A 24,562-nucleotide genomic window follows, 5' to 3' on the forward strand; every position below is an offset into this window, starting at 1 on the left:
TAGACAACCTTTGGCTCACCATGAAGATCAATAGATAACACACACACACACACAGAGACACAAGACACTTTTACAATGAAATAAAATCAGTGTCTGTTACTATAATGTTGCATGGTGCAATGCAATCATTGCAACCATTTAATGCCAGATACATAACTTGTTTTAATGTTTCTAAAGTAAAACTGCTGCATTCTCCTTAAACCATTCAGCTACTAGTTATTGATCATATTAATATTTCCACTTGTTCTCCCAGCATTGCAATATGGCATATTTGTATAGCATTTTTACCAAATCTGTTTCAGTCATGTGACATATATGCTATGATTGTGACCATTAGTGTGACAAAGTTGCAAAAATGTCAGTGAATACAAAAACATATGCACGCACATATTAAAAAAAAAAAAAAATCTGATATTTCAATTTGATCCACACTGGACGCCTAGAAATATTTTTTATCGCTTAGCTAAGACCCTATCAAATCTGACATTAACAGATATATTATATTTTATATAATAATTCTATTTGTGTGTTTACTGTGTATATTTATTATGTATATATAAATACATATGCATGTATACATTTCAGAAAATTTTTTTTATATGAATATACATTTAGATATGTGAATACACGTAAATAGTGTACTTTCAAAAATACACTGTATGTGTGTGTATGTAAAAACTACTTTTGGAGGAAGTATTGCATAAGTGGCTATAAATGGCATGGTATGTGATACTCCATTATTATAAAGAGATTTAGCCCAGGCTGTCATTTAGCTCCGCTTATGATGCTAAATACACCTATTTCCACAAATCAGCTTCATATCCGTAGTTCAAATGCATTTGCAGACAGATTCTGCCCTTCTGGGGCTGACACTGGGACAACAGATAGTATTGACAGTGAGTGGACTCTCACCTGTTCTCTGAGTCTCTCCTGATGGCCCATGATGGCAGAGGCGTGGTGTGGTACTTCTGTTTCAGATGTTCCAAAAAGGCCTCTCGTTTTTTATCCATATCTGAGGGCTGCATGGCCAGGATCTCCTGTGAGCTGCGCGCCCCGCCCACCTGTGTGTTCTTCGTGGAACCCCTACACGGCTGGATTTGGCCTCACAGCTTCTACCGGGCTGTTAGCGAAACAACCTGATGTTTACGGGCCAGGTGCTCGGCGTCTTCGCTAGAAGTCACCTTTAGATTTCCCCTTCAGAGGTTCTAGGGAAAAAAAAGTCAGAATAGAGAAAAATATGAGAATGTTTCCTTGTGGACAGCATTTGCACTGGTGTATTAAGAAAATCAATACATGTGCACACACACACGCTAAATAAACTTTACGGATGTCAGGCAGATGATTCTCAGATGGAGCTGTCGGGACAAGATTTATTAAATAAAGATGACAGGTTGATCATTCTCAAGCTTCAGTTTCCAAAACCGAAAGAAGCAAAACATGTCCTAACAAAGCTAGCAAAGCGTTAGCGCTGAACGTTTACGTATATATCAAATGTGACACGCACACCCACAAGACACTGACATCAAAATATCAATGCATACACTTTCTTAGAAGTGAGCATAATCGAATGCTAAAGTAAGACAAAAACATTCAGTCATATTTAGTTAGTGTCTAAAAGAATGTCTAAAAGTTCTGAGGAGAAAATACTCTGTCAGCAAAACTACTGTTGGGAATGACCTGCCTCTCTGATGTATTGCCCTCCGGTGTAAGGCTGAAACGCAGATGTTTGTACCTAACCTGGAGCATTTTTTCCTCAATAAAGAGTTGAGATACAGCCCAACTGGGATTCATTGTTTACTTCATATATAAAGGTGAGAAATATTAGGCTAACGCTCACTTCGCACAGTTCTCTGTTGTTTACCATAAATGCTCATTAATAGGTCAATAAATCTCCCAAAGTGTAAGAGTGCAAGGTTGAGAAATCCTGAAACCCATCCTCCTCCCCTGTACGCTTAGTGTCACAGGACAGCAATCTATCAGGTCTATTTATAACTGCTAAGCTACACACACACACTTGTACACACAATCTCAAAGTAAGTCAACAAGAAAATCAAGAAATCCTGTTCCATTCAGAAAAACGTTCTACCCTGTCATTTGCAACCTTGCTTTATCACGTCTACATCAGCGTCACGGAGCCCTTACCTTCCGCAGGCATGTCCGTCCTATTCTTTTCACCAAGTTCTGCCATGTTCTCCAATACAATGACCCTATAGATACTGGATTTAAGAGCCTGTCTGTAGAGAGCAGCTGTTGGCAAGATTCCCACAGCCTCTCACATGAATGAAAGACGCTTTAGCAGTTTAATTTAATGGAGTCTGGATTACTCTGAACTCTTGTGATCAGCTCTAGAAACTTGCAAATTGAAAACACCCCGCTGCATGCTGAGTGTGCAGGAGCCTGTGTGAGTGTGTTCTCATTCCCAGACCTAAAAAGGTGACGGTGACGTTAACGCTCCCATGTAGCTTAGCGAGGCCCTCGCCAACAGGTGCTAGATCCACACTTCCTCTCCTTCTCTCCTTTGCATTTTTCAGCGCAATTTTCTCACTAAATGTTAAAGAATATTTAGCTATCTTTCAACAAATGACTCGGAAGAGCTTAACCTTTAGAAAACACAGTTAGGAAGTTAAACGCATATATGATGCTTTGTACATTATTATACATCATTATTATATAAATAATGTACTTTTTTTTCTCCAGTAAAACATTATAACAGTACAATCCACTGAATGTACAATACTTTTATCACACACAGCCTCAATTTCATCACTGTCAAAAAATTAAATATGGCACTAAACTGGCTAAGCTCAGTAGACATTAAATAAAACAATTAAATATAATATATTATTGGTTAATAGTTATTAATTAGTTTTAATTGATAAAATATTTATTATTTTCTTAACTGTTTTTTAAAATTAAATTTAATAATAAAAAGTGTTTGTCCAGCACAGCCTAACAACCAATTCATACATATTTTATGAGGTGGTTAATTCATACAAAAAAACGTATTTGATTTAACAAATAATCAAATGCATAATTAGAGGTGCTTCCTGTTGCCGCTTATAAAAGTCAACTTCTCGCGTTTGGTTGAACCTTTTTCCAATGTGTCTAATGTGAAGTGATTGTGAGAGCACTGTAATCCTTCAACAGCTGAATGTGGGGCGGCTGCTCCACAGCTTCCTGACGTGTAGATTATTCAATGAAGGGTATTTTAAAATGTTTCAAATATCTTCTATAATCCTGTTCGAGTCTGCCATTACATCAAAGGGGCATAAGAACATCTATGTCTGTGTGTGGACGCATTCAGTGTGTAATTCATAGTAGTTCAGTCAGCTCAGAAAGAAAGATGAAAACTAATGCATAACACATGGAAAGGAAAGAACCTCTTGTACGCTCATGTAAGTCTTATATTGTTGTTTTTGTTAACTAAACACTATCCTCATGTCAGGTACAGACACTGCATGTTTTATTTGACATGCCTATGAGAAACTCTCTTCTACTTCATGTATTTTTTGCATCAATTTTTCACCCAACAAAAAACTGAAAATGTATATTTCTAAAATATCCAGTGCTAAGAAAACGTTGAAAATGTTAGACTTTAGTAAATACTCAGATTATGTAATCATAATAGATAGATCATGTGCAAATAAAAAGACTGTGAATGTTTCTCCAAGTTATATATCAAACCATGTTACTATTGTATTTTTCCATTTTGAAAGTAACAAATTATTTGAAGCTTTAAAAACGTGAACTCTTCAAGGACAAAGTCTTGTTTCTAATCTCTAATCTTGTTTCTAATGTTTGAAATCTTACATTTCAAAACATTTCCAACTCTGTTACCATGATTTTGTGAAGAAAACAATAATTGGCGAGCCAGTATTTGAAGAAGTATCAATTTTTCCAAGAAGCATCTTGTATTTTAATGAAACTGTCAGTCACGATTGTACCATTTGATTATATCCTAACATATATTAAATTAAATGCAAAATCATTTTACCAACTTACTAGCATGTTGCTATATTATGCTTTAACGTACTAAAATCTCGATAGGTGTATTTTAGAGCACGTTTACATAAAAATGTTTGTAGTTTGGAGTCCCATTTGACAATGTAAGTCTATGGGAATTTTGACCTATTTGGAAGTCCGCTACTGGGATTTCATGAGTTGGATCAGTTAAACAGGATAGAGCAACATGAGTCAGGCTAACCCAAGTTTGTTTGATCTAACTCAAAAGCTTTAAGAAGCGTCATGAGGAAGTATATGCCACAGTGTGTTTCTAAGACATATGCATATTATTTCTCTAATTTCAGTTTTTAAAGTGATACAAATGTATTTTAAATACATTGATTCATATAGAATGACTCCTGTTATAGTGCATTGCAAAATGCACTGCATTGCAAAAATCCATTGCCATGGATGTTAAACAAAATCTTTCGGTCATTCTTCCGTTTCAAAAACCAAAGCAAACCTACTACCTCCATAAAAGTCAGTTACAAGCATGAATACCTAAATGACCAAATGTTCCATGATAAAACATAATACCAACTGTACGGTAAGTCATTATCATCAGCAGCACTTCTCATATCTACCAAAGCACCAGTGACCTTCTGCAAGATGTTGATTAAGCTCTTCCCTATCGCACATATTCCCATTGCTTACTTTCCCCCAAACCACAAGCCTAAAGAGCACAATTTTCGTCCACCAAACCACACGATTCTCCCTTTCCGATTAAAAAAATCTCACACTAAACAATGCAGAGGAAGTATAACCACATCCCTCACTCCTTCCCCTGTAAAAACACTTTTTAAATCCATTCCAGTCTTCTACACCTCCTTTAACTTGCAATTTTTGGTCACAAGACACAAATGGCCTGACACTGAGCTGTAAACCGAACGGGGCATGTGTCTTTAGTAATGAGATGTGTTGTGTGTGTGTGTGTCCTGGTCTTCGTTTGGGGTCAGTGGTGTAGGGTTGTGCTCAGTAATGGATTTATGGAGGAATGTGTGCTACCACTCATAAACTTTCTCATCTCCTCTCTCTAAAAACAACGTACATCTCTCTCTCTGGTTGGACAGAGCTCTTTTGTGTGGCTGGGGATATTGTGTTACTGCAGACAGTGACTGAGTAAGAGATGAGAGTCTCATATAATAAGATAAGTGAATCTTACAAACATAATTTTAAACACACCCCACAAAAATGAATTCTCCTAAATATGGTCATCCTACTATTCATTTGTGTCCAAAAGTTAAAACTAAGTACATTTGGACTTGTAAAGATTCCAGAAAACATGTTTGGAAACCATCATAACCTTTGCAGTTCAAAATGAAACGACACACACACACACACACACACACACACACACACACACACTTCTCTACAGATTGTTTACTTTCTCTACACCTCTAATAAGCCCATTTAAAGATCCTCCAAACCCAGAGGCATTCTGGGCTGAATGGATTCCAGCTGTCAATCACTGTCATTTTTAAGGATGAGCTTCAGGGTTTGGGTGGCAAGATGAACTCTCATCTTCATCATAGTCTTTTACTTGAATAATTAACTTTAATTAGATTGTGAAAGCATAAAACATACAATAACATGATACGGGAGTGACACTCATGTGCCTTTTTCCACTGATCACAATGCTGGGTGGCACGCTCAGCCAATGAGACTGATAAACCCTTAAGACAATACAAAGAATAGAAGGGGCCTTTAGGCGGAATCTGTTTTTATCTCCTTCATCAACTTGTAATCCAGATTAAATCTGACTCGCTCTGTTTCAACAGGTTCCCACAGATGATCTCTGTTCCCTCAGCCAGCAGAAAGCCCAAGGCAGAAGACACTGACAAATTCCCATAGGAAAACAAGGATTTCAACAGAAAACCTACAAATATTTCGGACGACATACATTCACAAGCACAGCATTTAAGTTGACCACTAGAGACTACGGACTTTGCTGCAGTTAAAGCATGCAGATGTTTTACCTTCTCGGAAAGTTTACAACCTCCAGACCTTTACACACGCATACACACTTTTACAGGCGTCTGTAAAACAGGTGTGGAGTATAGAAAGTGTGTTACAAGTTCCCGCATATGTGCAGGTGAGCGATCTGATTTATTTAAAAGAGCTTTCTGCTGTAAGCACACGATTTTGTGATGCTGTAATGGTGCCACAATGCAGCCTGGTAACATTTTTTGCCTCTCTCACAGGAAGAGTTCAGCTTTCGGCCTCCAGTATCTGTTTACAGTGATGTTGATCTTTTTGATCTGCAAAGCAGAAGAGCAGAACCGGATAAAAGTGTCAGAGTTCAGTCTGCTCAACGCTTGCCTTCGTTATCAGATTATGCTCTTTATTCACCCACTGTACTGTAGTGCCCTTATTTGTATAAGGCCAAATCCTGACCTAGTGCTCTAGATCTATCTATCATTAACACATTATTTTGATTTGGTGCACAACATACAACATACTGACTATGACAAACCTTTGCAAGTATGTGAACTTATTCTACTAAACCTAAACCTACCCTCATAAGTCTACACTGGGAGTTTAGTAGACTGTATATAAACAATTGAGAAATTAGTTGGCATGTAGTTGACGTGAGTTACAAAGTTACTTATATTTAGTAAAATGTCTAATTTTCATAATATCAAAATAAAGTGTAGCATATCTATCTATCTATCTATCTATCTATCTATCTATATATCTATCTATCTATCTATCTATCTATCATCTATCTATCCATCTATCTTAGTATGGTTGTTTTGGAAGTGACCACAAGAGGAACTATCACAAAGTGAAGATCACTTATTCATTTTCCTTAATGAGAAATGAGAAGGGTACATTCCTTACAGATTTTCTTCCAAATTATACTTTTATTTTTTTCGTAATCTGCCGCTTTAGGGTTTTCTTTGGTGTTACATGACAGTTTGAATATGTGAGTTACCAGGCATTTGGCCACAATTGACCCTTCCCCATTAAAGTGAATAAAGAAGCTCTCCTACTGTGTGTTTGTCTCTGTGTCAACGGTCGCCCTGCCAACAGAGGGGCTTGCGGCACCCTGAAGAGAGGAGAGATGTGGGAGCTGCCTCAGAACAGCTGCTCACACACACATACACACACGCACACCGGCCCTAGCTGTGAGAATTTGCATCTTGATTATATTTGGCAGAATGAACTCATGGATCATTCTGCACACAGCTGGAGAAGAGACATCCAAAGGTGTGTGTGAGAGAGAGATAGAGAGAAAGAGAAAAAGGGAAAGAGATGGGAGAAACGAAGAGGATAAAGAGGGAAGCGCTACATCACAGTTATATTGTATAGTACAGCGAGCAGCCAAAGTCATGCTCTCTGTTGAGATTTAACAGGAGTCTGCCCTGGCAGGAATACAGCTGTCTGTCTGACCAGAGATATAGACAATAAGGTACTGAATACAGTCTGCTGAACACAGACACACACGCTGTTCTTATCTCAGTCCAGATTGTTCATTCTGTTCAAGGGCTTTACAAATTAGAATTTATGTTTTAATATAACACTTCTGAAATGGCTTTATTAAAATGTGATTAGAATCCATTCGCTGCTCTAAAGCAAAAATAAGCACCTTCAAATGTCAGCGCCTTATTCAGACATGACCGCGCTCCACACTCTCTCTCTCCCTTCATTCCGTCTCTGTCCTGTTAAATTAAACCAGCACTGTCCCGCATGGTCAGATCTTAAATTCTGGGGTTTCAGAAGCTGCTACATTCACTATACGCTTTCTACTATATAATGACTCAAGCAAAACCATTTGTGGTAACACTTAAGACCACATATCATTCGTATAAATATTACTTTAATACAAGCTAATGGTGATTTAAGGCAAGTAATAATCAAGAACTAACCTTAAAGTGCCTCTATTATGAATGTTTGAAAATGACCTTTCATGTAACTCTGAATGAAGTGAATGAATAAAACAAAGTTTTAAATCTGAAAGTGCATTGTGTATATTTTTCTCACAAAAGAAAGAGCCAACTCTGAATCATTGAACTGTAGTCATTTTTAAAACGAGTCCTAAGCCATTTCATGTTGATGCCAAAATGAAACATTAGCCGCCCACTTATTAGATTGTTGGTTTAAATAAAAATTTAAAATTAATTCTTGCCACTAGGTGCCACTTTTGGAGCGTTTAAAACTCATAAGCACTGCTTAGATGAAATCGACTAATCATCAGAGGGGTTTGAAAAATGTATCATTTGGGGAGTCGTTGAATAAGGGAAAAAATGCATATGAAAAGACAATTATAGTGTTTTTTTAACCTGTTTTCAACCTGTTGTTTGGGACTCCTAAAACCAAAATATGAACCTTTTCATAACGCACAACAGGGATACACTTAATTATAAGTCAAATAAAGTAATATGATTTAACGTGTAAAAAGTGTTAATTAATACATTAACCAACAATCATGTAAGCTTTACAACCCTTGGGTCCCAATATAATTTAACTGTATAAAAGCAGAGTGAAAATTCTTCTGAACATCTATTTTTGTGATCCGCACAAGAAAGAAAGTCATACAGGTCATAAATCATGGGGAGAATAAATGATGACTGAACTGGCCATGGCACAGCACCCGCTGTCACACCTTCATCACACCCCTGGCTCTAAAGTGACCTCTAAAATATGTGTTCTTTTCTAGATAGACAGAAATAAAAATCAAAGGGGAACAAGATTATAACATTTGACAGCTATCGCGCCTTGGCACAATATGATACAGAGCTAAACAGACTACATAGTGCAGAGACGCATGAAAACCCACAAATATACACTGCTATTCATCTCATAAATCACAAATGAAGATTTTTCAACATCTGGTCAAGTTAAAAACTTCTCAAAGTCTCCATCACTGTGTACACAAAGTCTTTCCAGCCTTAATTACTGCAGCCTACAGAAAGAGTTTCCCACACACTACAGACCCTCGCACACTGATATCATCAAGACAGCGGTCAGAAACACTAATACACACGCTGATAGAGAAAATACCAGCTTTTAACAGTCATATCTAATGAACTGAGTCACTATGGAAAAAGCAAACATGGCTTTATGCGACTAAGGAAAGACTAGTTTGGCTTCCTCATGTAATAAATAAAAATTAATGGATGTCACAGTTAATCTATTGTCTTATAATTTGACTAATCTTTCGATGACAAAGTGCAGTCTACTATTTTGCTCTAAAATTTGTCACTTTCTTTGATATTTTATTTTCCTCAAGTGTGCCCTGAAGAAGTAGTCCACATCAAAAAGAAGAAAATTCACCATCATGTTCCAACCTTTTACGGATTTCTTATGGAACACTGAAGAAGATGTTTTAAAGAATGCTAGTAATCCATCATTTCTCTACCATTATAAAAATGTACAAAAGCTGTCACTGGGGTGGTAATTTTTCAAAAGGACATGTACCTTTTGTACCTTAAAGGTACATTTTAATACTTAAAAGTGTACATATTTGGACCTAATGGGTACAAAAGTGCACATTTTGAAAAGGTGCCGCCCCAGTGACAGCTTTTGTACCATTATTTCTGAGAGTGTATATTGAATTCTTCTTTACAGCGTAGGGGAAAAAAACTCTTTGCTACCAAAAATCTTAGATGCTCTTGGGGCCGCTGCCCATCTACATTAATGTTAATTTTATTGATACAACTCTGCCTCCTCTAGTGTCTGATTTACAACATGCACACATCTGGCAAAGTGATTTCTTTAGCTGTCACGTTAAAATTTCTCCCAGCTTTGCACAGACATGCGTTAACTATCGAACTCCGCTGTTGAATAACACAATGGGCGACCAGTTTGACAAACTAAAACTGCATCTATTTCTTAGTATTAAACAGAGAGAGAGTTAAGAGTTACGTTTCAGCCAGAGGCACAGCAGACTGTAAACAAAAGGGTACGAAAACATTACATGACAGAAGGTTAAAAAGATGGGATGCAAGAAAAATAGAGGGCAAAGAACGGAAGGGTGAGGATATACAAAAAATGTAATTTCTGTAATGGATGAAGGCTGCAGCAAATGATCTGATTCGGCTGTCTATGACATCATCCCTGCTAGACCTCCTCCCAGTTGGACTGATGTCATCAGCACTGAGGCATGCTCAGTGCTGTAATGCAGCAGGACCCTGGCTACACACACACACACACACACACACTCCTCTTACAAGAGCACGGGGGGCTAAGACACTGCTTGTGTGGCACAAAAGCTTCCGAGGGCGGTCAAGGTCAGCGCGAATGAAGTCAAATTAATGTGAAAGAATGACCAAAGCGCTATCATGTCCCAATCCAGATTCCTGACCTATTTAACCCTGATCCAGTTTCTCACAATCCAGATTAAGTGTCCCAAAAGTCACAAGCAGAGAGCAGTAAAGCAGATGCGCATCATCCCTTAATGCCCATGATGCAAATCTGATTAGCGCAAATGTCAACATCATCACAAGATTAGGAATTACAAACACACATTTACTACATTACAAAGGATGATTTTGTTTATGACATCAAACAGAGGCTTCATGGAAAGAGATCTGTTAAATTCCAAACGCTTCCGTTCGGCCACATACAGACATGCTTTGAACGGTCAGTGCAGCTTCACGAATAACCCATTTTAATAAATACAATTACAAGGTCATTAAAAATTGTCTAAAGTTAGCAATATACGCATGCAAACAGACCAAAATGAAAAATGTTAAGATCTAACAATCCTCCGCAGTTGAACTTGGGAATCAGTTTGATTCACGTATGAATCATTCACAAGAACAGTGTTGTGAATTAGATCTACCAACTGGAATTAAACCACGCTGTTTAGAAATCTAGGCTCAGTATAATTAGTGTTTATAGATTTGGCCAATATTAAAATAAATAAATAAAATAGAATACGTAATAAGCAGTATTTTATGCAATATTAAACCATTTAAAATAACTCTCTATTTGAAAATATATTAAAGTGCGCCTATTACAGATTTTTGAAAATGACCTATTATGCAGTGTATAGCCTAAGACAGCTCTAAATGAATGATGACATCCATAATGGCACAGTGTATAAAGTTATTGTCTCTCAGAAGAATAAGTTGACTCTGAATCACTGAAGGCGAGTCATTTTAAAAGAATCCCAAGCCATGCTGGCCGTTGCATGAAACGCTTGGTCTTTTTCATGTTGGTCTGAATAAGAAACTGAAAGTCAGAGTGGAGCTCCTGGAGCTTCTGGAGCTGATAAAAGAGCTCTTTCCTGGTAACACTGTACACAAAACCAGCACTGCACAAACGCTTTAACTTTATTATCCATACAGGTGCACTTTAAAATGCTATTTATTCCTGTGATGGCAAAGCTAAAAATGTCTTATTATTCTAAATGTTGAAAGTAGTTGTGCTGTCGCCATGTTTATGGAAAGTAGCATTTTGCTATTTTTCTGTATATTTATAGCATTTCTCTATATATTATATTACAGTATACTTTTTTTACTATCACGCTTGATCAGTTTAATCATGTCAATTCTTAGAAGGTTAATATGGTAATGGTCACGACAATGCTAATGTTTCTGTCTTGGTGGAACAGTTTGATTCTAAAGCCTGTAGTCAAAACACACACGCTTACAGTCAAACACACAACGTGTTACCATTCTCTGATTATGTAAATAAATTAAAAATAAGTAAAAACAACCCTGCTTCTTTCAATCATTCCAAAACAATAGACATTTCCATTACTGCACTACGTGTAATCTGACAAAACCGATTGCATCGGTTGTTATTAAAATGTGCCAAATTGTTGTTTATCCATGCTGAGCTCAACTGGAATTGTGAATTTGGAAGAGGAAGACGGGAGGTAAACTTCCATCCGAGGAATGGGGACTATTGGTGGGAATGTAGAAAAAAACATCTGAGGAACAGGCAGGGGACAGGGTGGACTAGCTGTGTCCCGTTGTTACTTCCATTGTTGATATTTTCCTGAGGCTTTCCTTTTCCTTCCATTCAAGCCACATTCGGAATATTGCGTGACCTTAAGACTGAAATGTCGGAAAAGACCTGCTGAGGAAAACGAGCTTCAAAACAGTTAATATACGCGCACGCAGTGGAAGGTTTTCTGCGAACGCATTAATACGTCTGCGAGCAAATCTTTTTTCTCTTTAAAGCATCTGTTTGCGCCCGCCGATCTGCTCCTTCATGAATCTAAAAAACCATTTGCCTCTGTCGATTTCAAACCAGTGAAGAAGAGGAACAACAGACAGGAAGGAGGAGAGGGTAAAGATGCATTTCCACTCAGCACGTGCAGCAGCTGCCCAGGAAAAGCTCTCAGTGTGAAAAATGACAAGTGCAGCGTGTGTAAAGCGAGAGCGGGGTGGACAGGAGAGAGGTGTGAAAGATGTTCTGCCTTATGCTGACACTTTTCCCATCATCCACCTATCAGTCAAATCACAACACATTATAAAACTCTACTCTGAAAATGTGAAGAACAAATAGGAAAAAAACTAAGTGCTTTACAGAGTTTAGACAGAAAGTGTGTCTACATTTTTTTCCTCATATGCTCATGACCATAAAACCTATTTTTTGAAAGTGAAAGCTATGACTGTTTTTTTATTTTAATGATTTTCTGCTTAGTTTTCTACTATTTTTTCTTTTTTTTATCGCAGCCAACTAATATACAGTCTCTAATAAAAAGCGTACAATTACAAATGAAAGGGTCTTTTTTTTGAAGAATAGTTTTGTTTTGCTGAAAGAACAAAAAACCTAGACGCCCGCAAAATAATAATTTCAGTTTTAGACAAAATAATAATACATACAAATACACAGCACTTAGCACTTGATCAATCCATTTCTTAGGAATGCTCTGATATTTAATTCAAGCAGCCCTATATTTTCTTGGTCCGTCCATAACTCATATTTCCAAAAGAAGGAAGATTCATCTCAGATAAATAAACTGAAAGTGGCTTTCAGCTGTGTCTTTTTCCACTCAGTCGGAGCTAGACTCACTTATCAGAAGTTATCAGAGGATCTGGCACAGAAAGAGAGACCAGAGGTCATGAAGATAATAAAGACCTTACTTTAAAGTGAATTTGGGATCTCGCCAAAGCTTCAGCGTCCTGATAGCTGGCCAGATGCGTTAATCTATTCCGACATGTCAAGTTTCACTTTAGTCTATTCAGCTGCCTGCAAACATATTTATATCTCAGAGACACATTCCAGTCGCATGAAAACGACCAAATCATGTAACCACAGCCAAATAGGCCTTATGGAAAATCATATCCTTCCTAGCAGCTGGTGTAAGCCTTTTTCGGGTGAAATTGCCTCAGTGCAGACATCAAAAATTCATCTGTTGAATTAAGAGCAATCCGTGCAGAGTAATTTTGTACATCTCATGCTAATAACTGATTATAAAGCTGAAAAAGATAAGAAGGCCATTAGTATATAGTTGGCTCAAATAAATTAGGAAAAAAGAACGAGAGATAGAGGCAGTGAGATGACATAAAAGCGTGAAAAAAGGTCCTGACTGTTAGCAGTTAGAGGGATTTCATCCATTTTTATTAAGATTAGCCAAGTTTAATACCAAAGACTTACTTAAAGACCAAACATAATTAACTACTCAACACTTACTCTCTCTCTCTTTCACACACACACACACACACACACACACACACACACACACACACACGGTAGTGTCCAGCTGGGATGAGAAAAGAGCACATGGCTGATGAATCTGTAATTATAGATGAAAGTAGGGACACTCCTAAGGGATTATATGATGTACCATAAAACCTCAGAAATTACAGAATGATTTTTTCCACTCAGTGTTTTTCATAAAGGAGACTTAAGAATGATTTCAAGTAGTTTTTGCTTTTTCTTTTTAAATATACTTACAATATAAAAGCACAATGTCACAATCATATTATTTTTACATAATTGTTGATCAAATTAAATGCATCTTTTTTTTTGTGCAAACAAGACTTTAAAATATTAAAGAATCTTAATGACCCCAGAAATATTTAGTATATTTCTCTGGGACTAGATTTTACATTTAATAAAAAAACATGAGCATTGCTAGGCTTAAAGTATTGCCAAATCTGTAGTTTTTCCACAAAATTAGGGCTACTTTTAGAGTACCATTTTTAAATAGCCATTTAGCCACAAAATGTGATTGGGTTAGTTTTGATTGAGTTTTGTTATGCAGAACTGTTAGTGTATTCTAGGTGGCTTGCTAGATGATTGCACCAGTCAAAAAGGCCCATCCAGTTATGATATACTAGCCCGTGAGACATGCTTTGAGTCACAACTTTAAAATAAATCTATAGGATTTCTCTGCAATTCCATCATTTAGCAGGCCAAATTCTGTCCAATAGGATAAAAGTAATAGCACATCCTAACTCAGCAAGAGGCATGTTTTGAGGCATCATTCATGTCTGTAGCACAAATAGTGCAGGACGAGTTTTTGTCAAATCTGTCTTGGACTGCAGTGATATCAGCCTCCGGTCTGGCGTCAGTGAAATATCCATGGACTCTCTTTCAGGCTTGGTGCCATTTGTAGGTGATCTGCTGTTGATTGCCTCAGCGGTTCCCCATGGTGAATAAGGGTGCCTGTGAGTTACGAGAGCTAATCTGAGGAAAAATAGTACAGGCTTACCCCGTGCATTACTACCTGTGGGGATGTGATAGGTGCATCGGAGGCTCAGAAGACTATGCTTTGATGCTTTGAAGAAAATGCTGACTCTGTATTTCAGTTTGTTAAGTCAGGGCATTGCTTTTAATGTGCGATATTATAAAGACAGCTTGTTTTCGTAATGTAATTTTAAAGGTTCAGCTCTGAAAACAGATGTCCCACCCTCCTGCAAACTGCTGTCCGTAGCCAAGCCCAAAGACAGCATTACTGCAATACATCATGTGTCATTCACCGGTGAGAAAACTTTATAGTACAGTTAGTAACAGGATTATAATACCTGGAAGGAAGATCGGGCTGTTGATGCTTGCCTGATATTCTTACTCTGTCATGTGCGTGAACAAGCTGATGGCGTATCCTGTCTGTGCGGATCGAGTGTGCAGGGGCATGCAAATGCACACAGTTGAAAGGCAGGTGGAAAGTCAATAAGAGTATTTGGATTGGTCTATTGGTTCTATGCCTTCCACAAGAATACATACATATAAATACATTCATACCACTTAACTTAATGATTGTTATTGGGATATGAAGAGACATTCAGCATAACAAAAAAGCCATTGCACCCTTAAAGGCTATTTGTCAGTGTGCTAAAACTCAAAATAAATGAATGAAATATTGTTTGGCATCAGTTATTTTGCATTAGATTTTAGCTGTGTATAAAAGCACTTTTATAATAATTTTTAAAACAATTGCCAATTTGTCAATGATTTTATCAATAATGCTGCTTATTATACAGCTTACTAGAATACTCAGTTTTGATTGGTCATTCACTTTATTCACGCTTGATCCAGTTACTTTTGTATAATGACTTTTAAATGATCTATATAAAATCCCAATTTTCAAACATAGCTGTACTTAATTTCATATCTCTTGTATGACTCCATATTCTCTTCTCTCACATGAAATAACTTAAATCAATATTTAATATCCATGCATTTATTTCACTGTGTCACATCTGGATCCAAACCACCCTGTCACATTTATTTTTTCTATTCATTTCCATCTATCTGTGCATTAATCTCATATGTGCATAGATTGTGAACAGACGAGCTAACGAGCAACCGCAGTGGTTTATTGATGTAAGCTGTTACACAGAACAAATAAGCAGATACGCAAGCCACAGACTCCCAGGATTTGCCTTTAAACTTTTGATATTCCATGTCACAACAGGAATTGCCTTTTTACTTCACGGGATAATCAGTCTCACAGCAAGACATACAGACAAACCATGGACAGCTGATGTAAAGATCTGGGCCCTGCATTCAGATCATAAAATACTTAAAACAAAGGCCATCCATTCATCCAACATTCCCAATCTTTATATGGCAAACTATAAAAAAAAAGACCTTAAGAACCTCTACACAGACCAAGCAAGCCCAGCAGGTTCAGGCTTATGTAAGTTGTGGGAAGCCTCATTTCCTCACCAAGGCGTGAGGTAATAGGCACTGGCGAGCTGTCACTTTCCTACCTTCTGTCTAGCAGAAGGAGAAATAATAAAGGAGAAAGCAAGAATCTAAAGCTTAACAATTTATTTTTAATTGGAAAAAAATGCATTTTTATAAAAACTCAAATGCATAGTCTATCTAAATATACAACTGACTAACAGTTAGCAGCTAAAATAACCACTAAAGTGAAAGTGAATCACAACTTTTATTCCTATTCACATTACAAGATTATTGATTCATATGGCTTATTTTGTGCACTACCTTATACAATGCTGCTCGTTTTCGAAACTTCTTCAATACTTACATGTTAAAATAGCTTTTAATATGTCACGACACAACTGAAATTTGTCTCTTTAGAAAAGTTTAAACAGCGACACAACATCGGGTTTTGTTTGAGAATCCTGACTTGCTCAGCATGGCAACAGTTCAACCAATAAGCGTGAGCTCTGGGCGCAGGATACTGTTTGTACAGCCATTGGGGAGTGTTTGGAAAACCTGTGTGAAAAACAATTAGCATTTTTGCTGTTTTGTTTTGAGGCGATGATGGCACAGAAACTATACCATTCAGAGAATAAAAATGTGGTTTTCTGTTTTTTTAAAGATTGCTTTACAATTTCTAAACTGTTATGTGTCATGAGTGTCTTGTGTAAACAGTTTCAAGCCTCTTCTAAACGCTACAAATTCTGCAAATGCTTTAAGTTACCCTTACGTGCATTTGTCGAAGTCCTAAACACTTCAGGGTTTTGATCAAAGAAAAAGATTTGTCTTTTACTGCGAGACTAGAAAAGTACTTTCCCATTTTGAAAGAGAGAAGGATTAGATAAGTGTCGAGGAACCTTTGAGGAAGTTTGTTAAATGAGGGCGATTCAATTAGCGATTAGTTCTTATCGCTCAGCCAGGCTTGTATAAAAGGGGCATGTGCTCTCAGACAGGATTAATATTTAATGGAGAACTGATGGATGAAGACTCCTCTGAGATGGTGCTACAGGTGTAGTTGTGCAGAGCTCAAGTACAGAGGAAACATGCTGATATCTTGTGCCGAAATCGAAGAGCAAAGGCGTAGAGAAAAATAAAGCACTCTGCTGAGAGCAAAAGGTTAAGTCCATCTCAATTGAGGCAGCTGTTTCATCTGGCTCTCGCAGATGGTTCGGTGATTTTTAATGGTGACATCATTGTCTTGCCTCTTATTTTTTTATTCTCAGAGACTGAATAATGTTCTGCAGAAAAATTTGGGTGGGAACACAGTGAGAGGCATTTCTGAAATGACCGGACAATGCAGGATAAAATGGCTCTGTCAAAAGCAGACACAATATTTTGTTATCATCAGCAGCTAACATAACTACAGTATATTGCAGGTCATGTCAACAAATGGCATTAGCATCAGTCTGGTATGCTATCCTGTCATTAGCTTCAGTTTCTGACAGCCTGTACAACAAAACAATTACACAAAAAGCAAGAGTTGGCAAAATCCACCAGTTTTAAATCGGGTTGGCTGGCCACTAGGCAGCTTATTTGAGTCTGGATGCATAAGTTTTATCAGTCCATAAAAAGTTTACCAGGCTGCTACAATAGCTCCATTCACATCCAAGTTGTTAATTTAATTTATGTGAAAAATTGGAGGACTGCTGAACAAAGTTTCCATCCCATGTGTTCAGGACAACAAAACCGAGGAATAAAATGCTAAATATTTAGTCACTGTTTTTTTAATAAGAATCTAGGAATTTATTCATGTTTTACTATATAAAACATTAATCCAATTCACGTGATTATATAGTATTCATGCACATTTTTTTACATATTGTTATTTCTATTTTGTATCTTCTATGCAATATTTAAAAATTTACATAAATGTATATCCTTTGACAGCTGCAACAGTATTCAAATGAGCAGTTGCACATCAATCTGTTATAATTGTACTATGATATCAGACCCATAGATTTCACATTAAAAGCACTACTACACTACACTCTACTACTAGATCAGACGTCTTGGACATGTGCTGCAGTTCTTTTGCCAGAATGTGCAGCATACTGATAGTCTGGCTTGTAAGACTCACATAACACATTCGGTCTTATAGGCCTTGGGGCTCCACAACACTATTGAAAAGACCAGCTTTTAAAGTCAGCTAGCTATAGACCAACATCATGCAAACATAAATCTGTGTGTCTAAAATGGTGTTTTGAGCAAGAAACTTCAAATAAATCCTCTGATAGGACAACACAATATTCTTCTAGTGGACCCTCTTATAAAACAACTTAATGACCCAGATAAAAAAAGAAAGGAAGGTAACTCATTTAGGTTAGTGTAGGCAATTCATTACAAATTAATTAAAGAAATGCAACTCAATTACGATTTAGATACGATTGATTTACATACACGATTTAGTAAAATAATAAAGTGAGGTTGTACAAATGTGTCCAATAATAGGCTATACACATTGGGATGCAGGGAGTGAGTCCATCTGAATGGACGGGTTGAATCACTGGATCCTTCGATTTTTCAAGAACAGATTATTTCAAGAACTGAACACTGTTGCTCTGTGCTGTTGTATAAAATTAATAGTACATTTGTGCTTGCAGGCATGTGCTTATGCATTGAATTTAAAACAAAACCCATATGTGGATATTTTTTAAGGGCAATCTAACTGGATGCTGTTGTGACATGTTTAAATAATATAGGCTTTTTGATAATGTCAGCTCTCTTATCATCTCTCAGTCCCTCACAGTTACACAGCCAAATATGTCAGGAGAAATGAAAATTCTAATCAAGATAAAATCATCTTTTTAAAGAATTTCAGAATCATTTTCCAAAATGAAGATTTGCTTGGAGTTTGTGCGCACTTGTTACAATGCGAGTTCTGATTGGCCGATCGCCATTATTCAATTTGTGAATTAACATAACTAGACAATTTTAACATTTCATGTGCATGATAAGTTTTACATAATGCACAAAATTATTAATCTAAAGGGGGACGGCAAAGAGGGATGGTGGGTTTACAGAGGGGATGCTTTTTGTAATTTTTTTCTGACTAGGGGACTCCATCCCCGCTTCTCCCCTCATTTTAAGCCCTGGTTAGAACCTATCAAACCTGCGCCATCTAGGGTTTCATGACAGAACTTTGTATTTAGAACAAGATAACCGGGTGTAAAAATACAAAAATTAAACTACCTGCTCAAGAAATGGGAATTTTTACTGGTTGAGCACTGGCTTTATGAGGCTGTCTGCAAGGACAGAAAAACTCAGAAGTGCCGAATAAGTAGTATCCTCTGCCCAACAGTTAAGAGTCTATTACATTGGCTTTATTCCCTAGCTTCTGAATCCTGAGAAACACACACATGCTTAAACACAGGTCCAAAAGCTTCCTCATCATAAAATTGAGGTTCCAGCTATCAGCACAACTGAATCATACTTAGTTTTATATCCAGCATCTCTGGACAAACAACCTTGGGAGAAAAGCTTTGATATTCATTCCAGACACGCATGGGATGCGCCCAAGACTTCCAGATGCAAATCTACTTAAACAGCATGAAGGAGAAACTTCGGAAAAGTTGTCACTACCCAGAGGAATTCTGACTGCCGACATAACTCTGAAACCAATGAGTTCAGATTTCACTTGATTATAAATTAAGTCAACGGCATCCAAGTAATTCACAACTGACAGGCGTGGAACGAGATCTCATGAGATGGTCGTTAAACATGTTTACAAATCTACGGAAAGAAGAGTAAATAACCAAGAAGGCCAATGATGGGTTACAATGGAACACCAATGGGGTGATAAGAGGGAACTCTCATTGTCTCAAACAATATGTTTGTATATTTTGTGTGCATGCTGTAAAACCACAGTTCTGTGGTTGCACAATGATAGATAGAGTGCTCAATGACAGATGAGTCGTTACTTTCCAAGTAAACATGAAAACCACAATACTGCCATGTTTGGTCAAAACTAAACTTTCCTTTCTGTATGAGAAAGATTTGAATGCAAAAAGTTTTCACACCTAAGCAGTTTTATTAGGTATAGGAATGTTTACAAGAACATTTGACCATTTGATCAACCAACGTGATGCATGCAAATATTTCCCAAAACATTTCAGAGACCCTCACTATGCGCAAATGTCTCCACGTCCTTCCATTATATACAATAATAAATTACGAGAAGCATTGTAGACCATCAACTAGAATGAATAAACACAGGGGGAGGAAGACTATAAACTTGCTGAATTGTAAAAGTAATGGATACGGCACTGAGGACGCAGAGGTTTGGCTGTGGAGTCGGCATTTGTGTTTTAATTACGCTCTAAACATGTCTCAATAAAAGTTATGGGAAAAAGTTTTTAATGTGCTACAGAGGAGAAGTGGAACTGAACAATGTTTCTAATATCCTTTTACAGCTCTTTAAGTATAAGGAAAGAGAAATAGAGAGCTTGTGCTACTCACCCTATTTGCCCTGTCCAGGATCATACATCAGACAACAACCGAAGCGTGAACGAGGAGCAAGAGCGATTGAGACCCAGTCCGCCTGCTGCTGCGGCAGGAAAGTTTTTCCTCGTTGTAGGACTGCTCCTGTTCTTCAAACCCTCCGACTCTCTCTCTCTCTCTCTCTCTCCCTCATGACACTTCCTGTGCTGTCCCTTTACACCAACTCAAATCACTCCCCAGACTCAGCCAAGGGAGCATTGTTTAGACAGGACGTGTTGTGTGAGCGTGTGTGTGTTTTCGATTGTGTGTCGCGATGAATGCGGTTTTGTAACTCTCTTGGCACTCCCTCGAGCCTGGATCACCTCATTGCAAAGAAGAAGAAAAAGAGGGGAATGGAGAACTTAGAGAAGAAAATAAAAAGGAGATGTGTGACAGAGAGAAAGAAAGAGCCACTGATGAAGAGTGAAGTGAGAGAGAGAATCCCTTAAGCTAAAGCAAAACATGTGGAGGACTTCCTGCTCACGGAGCCCCCGTGACACAAACCGGAGGGCCGTGTGTTTATGTGTGTGCGTCTGTGAATTTAGAGCTTTCTCTCAAAATCCTCAGCTTGCTGTTAGAATCAGAAGCCAGGTTTAGGTCTTTAGTGAGGTCTTAAGTGACCGCAACAAAACATCTCCAAAACACACAACAGATCTGTCTCAGAATCAAGTGAGCTTTGGATATCGACTGCATAGACAGCTGTCGTTTAAGACGGCATCTTAACTGTCGTGGAACATCATAATTGAGCAATTTGGATCGCTTTACATAGGTGGCATGTCCATGTGCTGCATAAAAGAGACTCAAGCTGAAATAGATTTCAATGTTAGCATGTTGCTAAAATACAAGTGCAATACTAGCGATGTACCGAATCACTTATTACGAAAATAAAAATTCTGCCAAAATAAACAGTTACCACTTCTTTGATGACAGATTTTGACTGTGTCAGCATCTTTTTTGTGCACACAACTTTGACACTAAAGTAGCAATATATAGAATTTGTTCAGATGTATCAAGAGGCTTGTCATTGCCAAAGAACTTTACTATGAGTGGTTTATCACCGTGAGTGCAGCATATCAAGTTAATTTACCCAATTCCACAAATTAATTAATTTATTTATTGAAAAAACCCTTTGTTTTGAATAAAAATACGTACAATGCATTTTAATACATTTAAAGGTCAATAGTTTTTCACTGCTGAATGATTCAGAGTTTGTTTCTTTGTTTTTGACTGCCTGTATTGTGAAAGGTACATGTGATGCTAAGCTAATTTTCGTGGCACTTTAGGCATAAAGAAACCTTAGAATAAGGTAATACATTTCTAATGACACAAAAATATTAAATTTGAGCTTGTTGCAATGCATTGTGGGATTGTAATGGCGCTTTTCGCGTTTTGCCTAAAAACAAAAAAAAAAAAACAACGTAGCTTAGGATTCATAATAAAATGACCAAGCCTTCATGTTGAGAACTCCTTAAAATGCTGCCTACATAGCCAGCTCACCAGAACACATGTCTGAAGGGTTTTATGTATGTATGAGTTTGAGGGTTTGTGTGTTCAATTCAGTCACTGGCAGACATACTAAAGAGGCGGAGTGAAGAGGGAATGAAAGGCGGATGGTAAATAGTGGAAAAGACATAACTGTCCTTGGTTATCTGCAAAACTTAAAACACTCAGCAGACGCTGACACACTCAGCCCTGCCCCAAACACTCATGCACTTACTAAAAAACAACACACACACACACACACACACACACACACTCTCAGGCCTGGATACAAAGTCATGTGGATGTCAAGAGACACTTGTATATGATACGCTTGTGTGCTTCTGCAAACACAACACACACAATGAGAAGAGTGTCAGATACAGTATAAAGAATAAATTAAAATAAAATAAAAAAGATATACATTATGCAAATGATATATTATGCAAATAAATAAATTAATATATAAGTAAGCAAGCAAACTGGGTTGTAGCATCTGCCAAATTCTGTTCTTTAAATCAAATCAGTTCTTCCGCGCATCTGAACACAAACACAACAAACATGCACACTTTATACTTTCTTACAGGCCTTTCTGCCCAGTAATGCAGAACAGCCTGCTTAAAACAGGCCATCCAATTTATTCTCACTATATAAGGTAAATCATGGGGTATCATGAAAAATTAATATGCTATGGGGTTTAGAATTGCAAAATGACAGCAAGAGGGCTTGGCTGAATCAGTATCTGCTGACAAAAAAACAAACCCGTAAACATACACACGATGACAACAACTATTTTACCTTTTACTCTACTTTACACCTTCCTTCAAGATATCATTCAAAAACACAACGCACATTACAGAGAACTCGCCTATAAACACTATAGACCCAGCGAACTTGGAAAAATATTTGCTTTGTAGCTGGAGGATGACGCTGTGGTAGTCAAGAACAAGCGCAAGAAAAGCTGAGAGCAAACAGGCAGAGGGTTGTCTATTGCCCACGATATGTTTAATTCTTTATATTCTGTTAGAGAGCAGACAGCCCTGTGGGTCTGTCTGTTTAGGATATATCTGCATAGTATGTATGCAGATGAATTCTTCTAACTGAAAGTCAATACTTCCGTTGCCAGTTTATATATATATATATATATATATATATATATATATATATATATATATATATATATATATATATATATATATATAGTGTTAAATGATAGTGGTTAGTATTGTAATGAAAGGCTATAGGTTTAAATCCCTGTTTTAAAGATGTCATGATGTAATTTCAAGTTTTCCTTTCTCCTTGGAGCGAGGTGTTTTTGCATAGGTTAAAAAGGTTTTTGTAAAGACTAAAATCTTATTTTCACTGTAATGTTGTTGCCAGCGCCATGTTCTGGAGACGCTGCGTTTTACTGTGAAAGTGAAACTACTTTGTGTCATCATGCCGGGACACAGCCTAACAATACAGTAAGGGGAGTAACAATCCCAGGGACACTGTCCCATTCCAACACACTGCTGGCCAATCAGAGGAAGGGAGGGGTTTCAGGAAGGGGTGGCAACAATATGTACAGTAAGTGGAAAACAATTTCTTTTTGGAACCTTAAACAGCATAAACACATTGCAACAAAAATACCAAATACACAAAATAATGATCTTTTAGCAATATCACATGACCACATGATCACAAAAAGCGAAAAAAAGGCAATATTGTGGAAATATTCATTAAGTAGCTATGACTCCAGTCTTTAGTTTCACATGATCCTTCAGAAATCCTTTTAAGATAAAGGAACATCATTTTCTGAAACAGAATTTTTTTGTGATATTATCAGTGCATTTATGATTAATGTGTAGTAGCTGAATAAGACTATTAGCATGAAAAAAAGAAAAAAATACTGCATACTGTATCTTATTAGCACACGTTCCAGTAATAATTACTTTAGGTTTATTTAACCTTTTTGACCCCAATATAACAGCCTAAGTTAATTTGAGTTGCCTGTGTGCGTGCAAATGATTAAGTCGGAACACAACATTGTAAAACACTAAAGAAAGAGAGAGCAAAAAGGAAAAAGAGAAAAGGTTGAAGAGAATTAAGTTTCTTTAATATACAGTCATACTTTAAATCAATTAAACTATCCAGACACCCAAGGAAATGGAGGAGAACCAGTCTGTGATGTCAGGAAATGAGGGCTGTTCAAACTTACACTAAACGCCATGTTAAAACACTTACATTTAATTCACGCAGACACAAATTCAGATGAACTGCAGTGATTATTTCCAGCATCCTCAGCCACTGAGCATGCTCCAAAATATCACTCTACTACAGGCTACGAAAGTTCAAGAGCTGACAGGAAAAGAGAAACAAAAAACACAGACAATGACAGCTTTTCATATGATGAGATCTGATCGGAGGTCCAGGAAGGCCTTAACTGTAACTACGCAATTTTGAGTTTTTCCTTTAATTATGCTCAACATTCCACGATCCTCTTTCTCTCCGTGAGCCTGAAGGAATTCAGAGTCAGATGAGAAGAGATGAT

The 24,562-nt window shown here is 37.3% G+C and overlaps 1 pseudogene; it reads right to left on the reverse strand.

Annotated features, from left to right (window-relative positions):
* The window catches only part of LOC122332252, a 76,638-nt pseudogene that overhangs the window by 39,644 nt on the left and 12,432 nt on the right, over positions 1 to 24,562 (reverse strand).

The sequence above is a fragment of the Puntigrus tetrazona genome, unplaced genomic scaffold, assembly GCF_018831695.1.
Source record: "Puntigrus tetrazona isolate hp1 unplaced genomic scaffold, ASM1883169v1 S000000008, whole genome shotgun sequence".
Classification (NCBI taxonomy): domain Eukaryota; kingdom Metazoa; phylum Chordata; class Actinopteri; order Cypriniformes; family Cyprinidae; genus Puntigrus; species Puntigrus tetrazona.